The 9,769-nt window shown below is 40.2% G+C and overlaps 1 long non-coding RNA gene across 1 annotated transcript in view; it reads right to left on the bottom strand.

The window, feature by feature from the left end:
* Positions 1–7,602: 7,602 nt before the first annotated feature.
* LOC137853205 (uncharacterized) overlaps positions 7,603–9,769 on the bottom strand; it is a 72,754-nt gene continuing 70,587 nt past the window's right edge. The window contains exon 8 of the long non-coding RNA XR_011094317.1: positions 7,603–9,631. This is a non-coding gene — a long non-coding RNA (uncharacterized lncRNA). The remainder of the gene's footprint in view (positions 9,632–9,769) is intronic.

Genomic DNA, 9,769 nt, shown 5'->3' with positions numbered 1-9,769 from the left:
GCTTGTTTTGCTTTCCTTTATTTTGGTTTGGTTGGTATGCACATTACTTCCATCTTCATGAAAGAGGTGGACACATCCTGCCTCCTTTCCAAACAGCCAGAGGCAAGGGAAGGAAAATGTTTTCATGCCACAGGTCACACACTCTGAGATAAGGCCTGCTCAAAGGAGTGTGGCACCCACGGGTTCTTCCAGAGCTTTATTTTTTTTAATGTGTGAACTCTCCTTCCCTGAACAGCACAATGCCTCTGCTCCCCTGCCTAAAAATACAAAAATCTCTAATTTTGAGTAAGCTTTCAAAATAAAATTTCTTAGTGATGCCAGAAATGTTGTCCAGGTGCTTAGTTACCTGCCTGTTTCTAGCATCATTTACTGTTGCAGGTGAGTAAGGCATCTCAGCCAGAGATATTCCACTGCTATTAGGTCAGTTTTGGAAGTTCATAATCAGTATAAATGATAGCAAGTTTTGTCAAATTATTATTAGTTGCAGTGTAACAAGGACAGTGCAAATACACTTTCTGTAGCAATATTCACAAGCAACCTTTCTTCACAGGAACACTTTTGCCTCCTCTTTTTCAAGATGTGTATGGATTTTGTTATGCTTAAAACTAATAATGTTTTTGATTCCTTATCATCAGAAGGTTATTACAAGCTTGACATTTCCACTCTGTTTATAGCCAAAGCATAAGAAAAATTATTTCTATGTGATGTCTGTGGTTACTGTGCCACTGCAATACAAATCCAGGTTTAAGAAAGATGCAGCTGAGCTGAACATATTCTTTCTACAGTCAGATCTGGGGTTTGTGTGCTTTTCTGGCTTAAAGTTTTTATTTTTCTGGTACTAATGTGGGGCCCTATGTCTTCTCCTTTTCTTCTGCATGAAGGATGGAAGCATGGAGAAGAGTCAGACAATAAAAAAGACGTTTGGGCAAGGTCAGTGAATTTGAAGAAGGAACCAGGGCAATGCCAGGAGTTTGCAGTGCTCATCTGCTGGGGACTGGTGGAAGAGATTTTGAATGTAGGTGAAGTCACCTCACATATGGTAAGTATTTTAGAAAAAATGGAATAGAGCATAACAGAATCCTTTTTTTTTTTTTTTATTTGGGTGGAAGTCTTTGATTTTTTTCTTAGCCATCAAACTGAAAAACAGCTGCTCAGTTAGCTCTAGCCAGAATATAACTCCCCGCCTTTTTGCAGGGTGTGCTGCTAAACAGGCAGTGTCTGCAGAGCATTTGTTGTTGCTGCGTATCGTCACTATAGAAGAACTCACATGAGTGGGAAGAAATGCAATTGTGTGTTCAGCAGTGGTGGTGTCGGGGCATCTTGGGTTAAAGGCCCAAGGTTAAGCATGGTGACTGCCAAAAACATGCAGTTTTTGTTAGGAATGCTTGAAATAATTAAAAGTCTGATTTTTCAGTGGTGCACTGTGGATACTGTGCATAGACTCAGTGAAATTTGTCAAATTTCAGGTAACGTTTATAAAGCTTCAAAGGGCCAGGGCATTCTTTGAAACTACTCATGGGAGGAGGAGTCCTTCCACATAGCCACGAAAAATGAGAATTCCCGCAATCTCTTCCTTGCAGGAACCTGCTCTGGTCTGAATACTGACCTGCTTTTGAAACATATGAAAGATTTTTTTTTTATTTTTTTTTAGTAAATGCAGACATAATATTTGTGTTATTTTACCATCCTCTGCATCTCTAAAAGCTCCCTGACTTTATCATAATACTCTTTCTGGATTTGGCCCATATGTGAAATCAAAAGCAGAGAAATTCCTTTAGAGTGTGGATGAAATCTCAGACCATGGGTGTGGAAGTATAACCTTAGCCATGACTGTGATGTTAAATATCCACCGATAAAGTATTTGTGAGCCTATGGATCATCAAGGAAGATGTGCAAGTGGCAGACTGAACTGTTCCCAACAAACTGTGGCTGTCTGCCCAGCCAATATATATTGTCATGACAATTATTTGCAAAATAATTTAAGCTAGTTTCTGTATAACTCCTGTGAGTTTCCTTGTTATCAGCCACATATGCTCGATGCCTAACATTTGAATGTTTAAAAGGTTTTGAAGCTTTTATTTTCTATAGCTATCACAGGCTGACAAGAGTCACTGTGGCAGCAACAGGAAAGTGTTTGGGATCAGTCTCAGGAGAGGGAGAAAAGCTGGAGGAAGGTGATGGTGAAACTAGGGCATTTGTGGCACTTTCTAGGAGTAGGGGCTCATGTCACTTTTCTGGTTGCTTTGTGAGGGCTATTAAATTGTAATGCCAAAGCCTTTTCCATCAGTGGCCTAAAAGTATTTGAGTATTACCAATTATTTAGACAGTAGCTTCATAGTTTGTGGTTGCTCAGGCATCAGCCACAAGGAAAATCCGCGGTTATGCTCACCCAGCTGGATAGATAGCTTGTGACTAAAGTGTCTGATCAACAAGGCTTATGTTTGAGATCTAGCATTGTGAATTTGAGCTGCTTTCAAAGTAGCTGCAAGAATTAAGCAGAAAATATTTCTAATGAGAAACTGCAATTGGTTTCTTGCTCCCTTTCAAACTGAAAAAGACACAAAATCAATCAAAACTCAGGGTAAATTATTCACCTGACTTTAGCAAAGAAACAAACTGGCAATAAAAGGCCCTTCATTGTGAGAGGCAGCAGAGCCCACACAGCAAATGGGGCTGTAGAAAGTGTGGCTGAGCAGCCTCCTCCAGTTTGTGTCTCTGCTCTAGCCATACTCCTGCTAGGCATTTGCAATTTTCCAGGTTGTGCAGAAATAAAACACTGCATTCAGTGTGGGGAGAAGACATAGGCAGGCAACACCAACATGTCACACCCAGTTTTAAAGTCCAAGGTACCATTTTGCATTAAGAGAATAACAAATCTTTCAGGTGAACAAATATTCAAGTCCTGGAGCAGTACACTGAGACAGAGGTTTAATGAACTCTTTAGGGGTGGTTTTTCAGCTCGTGTAAATTGGTTCAGAAAAAAAAAAAAAAGCCAGCAAAAAAGTTGCCCTGTCTTTATATAACTACACAGTAATGATCTCTCCCTGTTCTGCTGGGGAGCTTTTATCCTCAAACGCTGTGTTCCATGTGGATTATCTTGATGTTTTTTTTCCCCATTTAACACAGGAGATAAAGACTCTGGCCTCTGTATTTAACTGTAGCGTTTTCTATCAGAAAATAAGGCAATACTTTCTAAGGGTAGCTCATGCATTGAACTCAGCTGTCAAAGCTACTCATGCTGCCTTGGGTAATTGGCTACTCACAAATCTTTATCTAAAGTATAAAGTAAATAACTACCAAAAAGCCTAACCTAAACTGAAGCTGTAAATTATCCCACAAATTCCTTTTACTGCTGTTTTGCTTGGATTTACTCAACCTATAAATCAGAACTGAACAAGACTTGCACAGAATGATGGCCACAAGGATCTTTATGAGGTCTACAGCCATAAATTTTGAAGCTGAAGAGGCTGAACCAGGAACCATCTGAGCTCTCCTTCCCGCACGGTTTGTATGCTCGCTTGCTCACGCACTTTTGCCAGCTTCCTTGGCATTACTCAAAATGCGTTCTGCCTCATTGTTTAGAAACTTGTGTAATGTTTTGGTTTTTGTTTTTAAAATGGGTAGGATGGTAGGAGATTGAGGGGTGCCCAGCTTTCTCTGCAATGAGCAGTTGTTAGAGCAACCACCCAAACCACAGTAAGGCTGGATTTGGCTTCCTCTGGAGCCCATGTGGTTTGGACTGGCATTTTCAGCTGCCTGGAGAGCTGCTGGAAAGTAACGCTGTTAAATAAATCTGTGTTTCATGGTTTAGGAAAAGCAAAGGAAGCAATGGCTGAAAGAAGAGTTGTGGGGATTTTACAAGAAATAACACTTGGCTCAGGGACTGGAAGTCAGAATGACGGAGGCCTTGCTGGACTGTGCCTGCTGTCTCCTACTGAACATCTTCCAGGATCGTGCTATCCCAGAACTCATAAACTATGGGAAACAAACGTTCAGGTTTTAAATGTCATATAAATTTGGCATAGCTGAATTAATGGTTCCAGCTCTGAAAGCTGCTGTTTTACTTTACCACTCAGTAAGCTTGGTGCTCGCTTATCATGAATCTGATTAAAATCCACATCTCCGAGTCTGACAAACCAAATCATAAAATCCTGGGCCAATGGGGATTGCCTCTCAGAGTTAACCGTAGCTCCTAGGTGCTGTTTCAGCCTGCAAGACAGAAGAAATTTTGAAATAAAGATGCGTTTATCTGTCTTCCTGTCCTTGCTGCCGTTGGTTAAATGTGTTGGTCTGTTTGCCTGTGGAGCTGTGCTGCAGAGGTAGCATCGGGGACTATGCTATTTATTTACTTCTGTGCCCTGTTCTCAAATCCACAACATTCCTGTAAATGTGTGGCATGGCTTTTGTCTGCATAACATGTATTAATTTCTTTATCTGAATACTGTAGAAATGAACAATACAACACTGCCAAGATTTACTGCACAGAGCTCAACTGCTGGGTGGAGGATAGCTGCAGGTAAGTCCGTGTCAGAATATTCCTGAATTTTTGAAACACTGCCTTGTGCCTGTTTTCTCTGTTTGGGAAGTAGGTCAAGGAGTTTGTTTTCTGGCATTTTCCCCCTCTGTACTTATCTGTTACCTCTCTGCAGACTCTTCTTTAAAGTATGCACCTATTAACAGTTCTGGTCTTTTATTCTTACATTACATTACACTCATTTGGAGAACAGCATCCTGGGATTAAGTCCTGAATATGGATTTCAATAAGATTGCCTGAAGATGAATTTTAGAAAACTCATATTTTTCTGGACCCGGAGTGCCTTTTTCTTTACTGCTGCTATTCTGCAAATGCCACTGTTTTACCTTTGTCTTGTAGTTAAGTGAGACTTTGCCATTTATACTATATATATTATACTATATTATATTAGACATGTATACTATGTGTGTATTATACTATACAGCTTCTTAGACAAATTCACCCACTTTAGGCAACAAACATTTAGTAATATCCACAGAGAAGACAAAATAACTTGACTTTACCATTTAAACTAGGGTTGGATTCTGCCTCCTGGTATTCAAAGTGTATCTTAAATTGAGAATATATTTTAGATATCAATGTAATTACAGTACTGACTCTTTCATTTGACACCAGTTTCTAGTGTTTCTTGTTACTAAGGTGAAACCATTTAGACCACGGTTCCTAATCTTGGTCACGGTCTCCAAATTCTATTGTGAACATGTTTGTTTTCCATGCCTCTCTCATGCCATGACAGTCTCCATCTCTAGTATATAGCATTATATTAGCATTAAATGTAAATTATGTGAGTTATTATAGCTAAAGCATGAAAAGTAGCTGGTACATAACTTTCTACATTCAGGACAGAGCACATTCCTCTGTCCTAAATGTAGAAAAGCCAAAATATTTTATACAGTCTTTCCTGTCTGTTAAGTACTTTTGCTTAATGTTCTACATTTTTCCTTTTGTTTGGTGCTAAATCCCCTTGCACAGCAAGCCTGTTCAGTCTGTGTCATCTGTTAATTTTGATAGCCATACTCCCTAGTACAGATTGCTGAGAAGTTATGTTGCCCCTATATAAAGCCAACGCCCATCAACACCTGAAATGTGTTGCTATCATTTCTTATGCTGTAAATATTTTGGAACGTATTTTGCCTTTTATTTTCCCTGTATGCTACAGATCTGTTATCCCTGCTCTTTTACAAGTCACGTCAGTTGGAGCATTTGCTCTTGCAGCTCAAATATCAGTGAAGCAATCAGGTGTTGTGGTCTCAGTCTCCAGCCCTGTTACAAATTCCTCTATGAACTTGACCAAATCACTTCATCTTTCAGTGTCCCACTTGCAAGCTGGGAAATGGCATCTCACAAATGGAAGACTCCTTTTTATCATTGTGCTTTTTATCTTTTCAAAACAGTGTGTGTTACCCTGGCTGAATTATAAGCTAGAGTTTATCTGTTTAAAAGCAGTAATCATAGACCCCAAAATTGGTTGTGACCTTCACAGTCTGCTGTGATACCGTACAGTTGGACAGGCCAAAACTGCTCATGTTTTTTTTTAGAATTTCCTGTAGAATTAGTTCTCATATTCACCTCCTTGGCTTTTTTCTTTTTTTTTTTTTCCTTTGTTTTTTATCAGTGACAGGACTAATGCAATTCACATCAGGGCATTCTGTGGACCCGTAGTTGATGCCAGAGCCACCACGCTGCAGTTCTGCTGGATGATGCCGTACGTCTCTATCCCTGCCATCCAATTCTGAGCGCTCACTGCGCTGTTCAGCAGAAGGGCTTGTTAGAAAAAAAGGTGAGTCACGACCAGCTATCTGTGCCATGGTTCCGATCTGCAAAGTAAGGAGAAAATTGTTTCTTTCCTCCTGTTCTTCTCCTATTCTTCAAATGTTTGAAGTTGAATAATGGTTTTTTATTGTTGTTTGGTTTGGTTTGGTTTTGGGGTGTGTTTTTTTTGGCTTGTGACAGTGCCACTGACTTTAGAGAGGCTTGTGCCTGTACAGGACTGTAGGAAAAGGAGTCTCTTACTCTTTCCTAATGCAGTCTCTGCACAATAAGGCGTTGAAATCCCATATTGCTTTAGATGCTATCTAAAATTAATGTTCTTTATTTTTTAATTTAGTCCCTTCAGGGCAGCAGCAGGTGCTAGTTGTTCACATGCATTACCTTTTCAGCTCTGTCTCTCCTGGATTTAAATTGACTTTCTTTTGGCGCATGCACTTTTTCAGCAAGCCTCACTTACCTGTCACCCCACAGTGTGTGCTGGGATAGAAGCAGCTTGAGCTCCCTGAATATGGGAGCAGCAGTTTGAAGTGCACATGAAGCGGTACATTGGTTTGGGAGCTCTTAAGGGAAACTTGAGCATTTATATCAAAGATAGTCTCTCTCTCTCTGTCCTCACCTTCCTCAAAAGAATTGAACATTTGTCATGTAGAAGGAATTTTTAAGCATTTTTTAAAGCCTGGTGAGGGTAAGGTGATACTTTTTTTCATCTCTGTAGAAGAATCAGGAACGTTGTTACATCCTTTTCCCCATAAATGCATATTGAGGGTCAGATGCTGATTTGTGACATTTAATCCCCTGGTCTCTGCTGAGCTGTTTAAGGCAAGGCCCATGTGGGCAGATCCAGTACAGAGGAGACCCAGGCTCCTCAGACAGCAGGAGAGGCTGGCTCACAAGTAACCACGGCAACCAAGCTGGCACTCTGAGCATCAGGACATTTATATACCAAAAAGTAAAGAAGCCCAACAACACACAGAAGCACTGCAGCTCATTCGGAGATCTGTCCCTCAGTTGTGTTCCTTACAGATGCTGAGAGCTGGGGCTATCAGATGTAGGTAGGAATATTTTTCCCTTCTCTGTCTGCAGGATCAGCAGCATAAATTGTTCCTGGTGGTGAGTGCAATGGCTTCCAATTAAAAGAGGATATTGGAATTCCAGGTTGTAGAAACACTGAAGACAATTCTGTATTCATGTTAAAAAAATCATCTATCACACACTTCTAGAAGCAGTGTGATCACATCAATATTTATAACATTCAGCTCTGTGGTTTCACAAAAGAGCCATTAATACAGCATATCAACTCTGGTGACAAGTTACATTTTATTGCTGTCAACAAACAAAGATGTTCTTTCTTTCTCTGCAAACTCCTGTTTTTTTTTTCTTCTTTTAATCAAACAGCAGGTTTGAGTTTTGAAGGATATGTGTGGATGTGCCTTCCAATATTTTCTAGAAGGCTACTAGAGAAATGACAGAGTGAGTTCATAGGAGCTTGCAGAAGACACTGATTAATATTTTCCTATGAGGTTAATAAAGGTTTTGGGATAAGTTCTTTGCTTGGGATGGAACTTAGCTAATTTCTAAAAAGGACCAGGGAACCAATACTTTGTTCGGGAGGGGAAAGTCTCTGAAATAAATACTCAGCTCTGAAAACACCTCAGAATATTGATGACTGCACCGCAGTTCTGATTTAGATGAATTTGTACTTTGTGACAGAGTAACAGCAACAGGGAGCAGCAGATCTACGTCATCATATTTATTAATCTCCTGGCACCACATCAGGGTACATGATTTAGGCACTTCGCATTTTCAGTTATCACCAGCCTGAGCCAGTGGGTGTCCTCAAAGTGGATTGCCTCCTGAGAGCAGGTCAGCTCCGCTGCAACACCTGCTGCTCTCTTCACCTCTCAGCTCCACAGCTTCAGGCACGATCTTTTTGGAGTTCTCTGCCAAAAATACTGGCAGCACTGCACTGAGTTCAGAGATTGGATCCACTGTAAGAGTAATGTCACTGCTTATTTTTCTTCTAGTTAGTCTCCTGAGAGGAGTATCAGTGTGTATAGAAGTCAGATACTTAAAATAAGTGGCTTTGCAAAAGTAGTTTAAAAAAAAAAAGAAAAAAAGAATTGTGTATGGGTGTTGGAACAAATAGGATTCAATCATTTTATTTAGATTTAAGCAGTCTGTACTAAAAAAGCTGTCCAGATTGTTAATTGAACTCATAGCTGTATAACTATTACCTGCTAATATTGAATTTTTAAAACCACTTAAAATCATATAAACAAGCTCAGTTCCCAGAAGTATCCAGTTTAGTCAACTGTGCCTTACCATTACAGAATTGACTCTTGCAGTCCTTACACATCTCTCCAGCTGCTGGAATCATTGCAGCAAGTCAAATGACCTGCATGCATCTGCCATTACTCCTTAATATGTCCCCAGAGGCTCAGTGGGACCACGGAAATAAACCTCCAGGACAGACCATACCAGTTCAGTTACATTTATTCTGCTTCGAGTATCGATACCTGCATGCAGAGCAGAGGGAGGGTTCATTTGCTTTGTAACTTGTGTTGCTAAAGTGATTGTTCTGTTTCTTCCCAGTGTTGTCTTTTGCTATTCTGGATGGGACAGCAGAATTCGAGCTACTCTCTATATAATGCACTTTTCAGTTGAGCTGGTTTTGAGCCTGGGAGGACTTAGGGGGGGGAAAAGTCCTTTTTAGCAGATGGCCCTGTGTGTGTGCTGTTTTCAGCGGTGTCTGTACTCCTCAGGTTCAGGCTAGCTTTTTGTCTGGCTGTATGCTGTGCCAGCATGAGACCAGCTTTAGGCTCTTTCTTCATCTGAGTGCTCTCACTAGCTATTGATTGTTATTATCAGATGAAGAGTACATTTCCAGTAGTGGATGCTCTGCTCCCCAACAGTTCATCAGGAAAAAAGTTCAGTCAAGTAGACCTCTCACAAAATCTGGAAGATTCACTTCCAACCTTCAGTTCAGTTTGAACCATCATCACAAGGTGCAGGATAAGATGGTTGTCTAAATTCATCAGCATGTTCAGGGCTGCTCAGATCCAAGGTATTTTGTAGTAAAACACCTCATGCTTCTCTCTCTTTTTATTTTTTTTATTTTTTTAATTTAACTTCCTTTATCATTCTGTTGTGTGGTCCATTTCTCCTATTATTTGGAAAACAAGTAGAGAAATGGATGTCTAGAGATCACCAAAACTACCATGACAGGTATCCTGACAAGAAAAGTAATCAGTCTCAGCTGTGTAACCTCATTTGGGTACCTCATTTGAAGGTCATCAATTTGAGTCTCTCTGAAAATTATGCATAGAGCTGTGACCAAAGTAAAGGAAAAAAAAAGTCAGGGATAGGATCAGATCTGCATCTCATTCCATAATGCTTACCAAAACCAAGATCTGAAAGCTGTTCATATACAAGCTATGGAGAAGCTGTAATTTGTGTGGGCTGGAG

The sequence above is a fragment of the Anas acuta genome, chromosome 3 (genome assembly GCF_963932015.1).
Source record: "Anas acuta chromosome 3, bAnaAcu1.1, whole genome shotgun sequence".
Taxonomy (NCBI): Eukaryota; Metazoa; Chordata; class Aves; order Anseriformes; family Anatidae; genus Anas; species Anas acuta.
The sequence above is the reverse complement of the archived record's forward strand: the minus strand, read 5'-3'. Positions and strand labels throughout refer to the sequence as shown.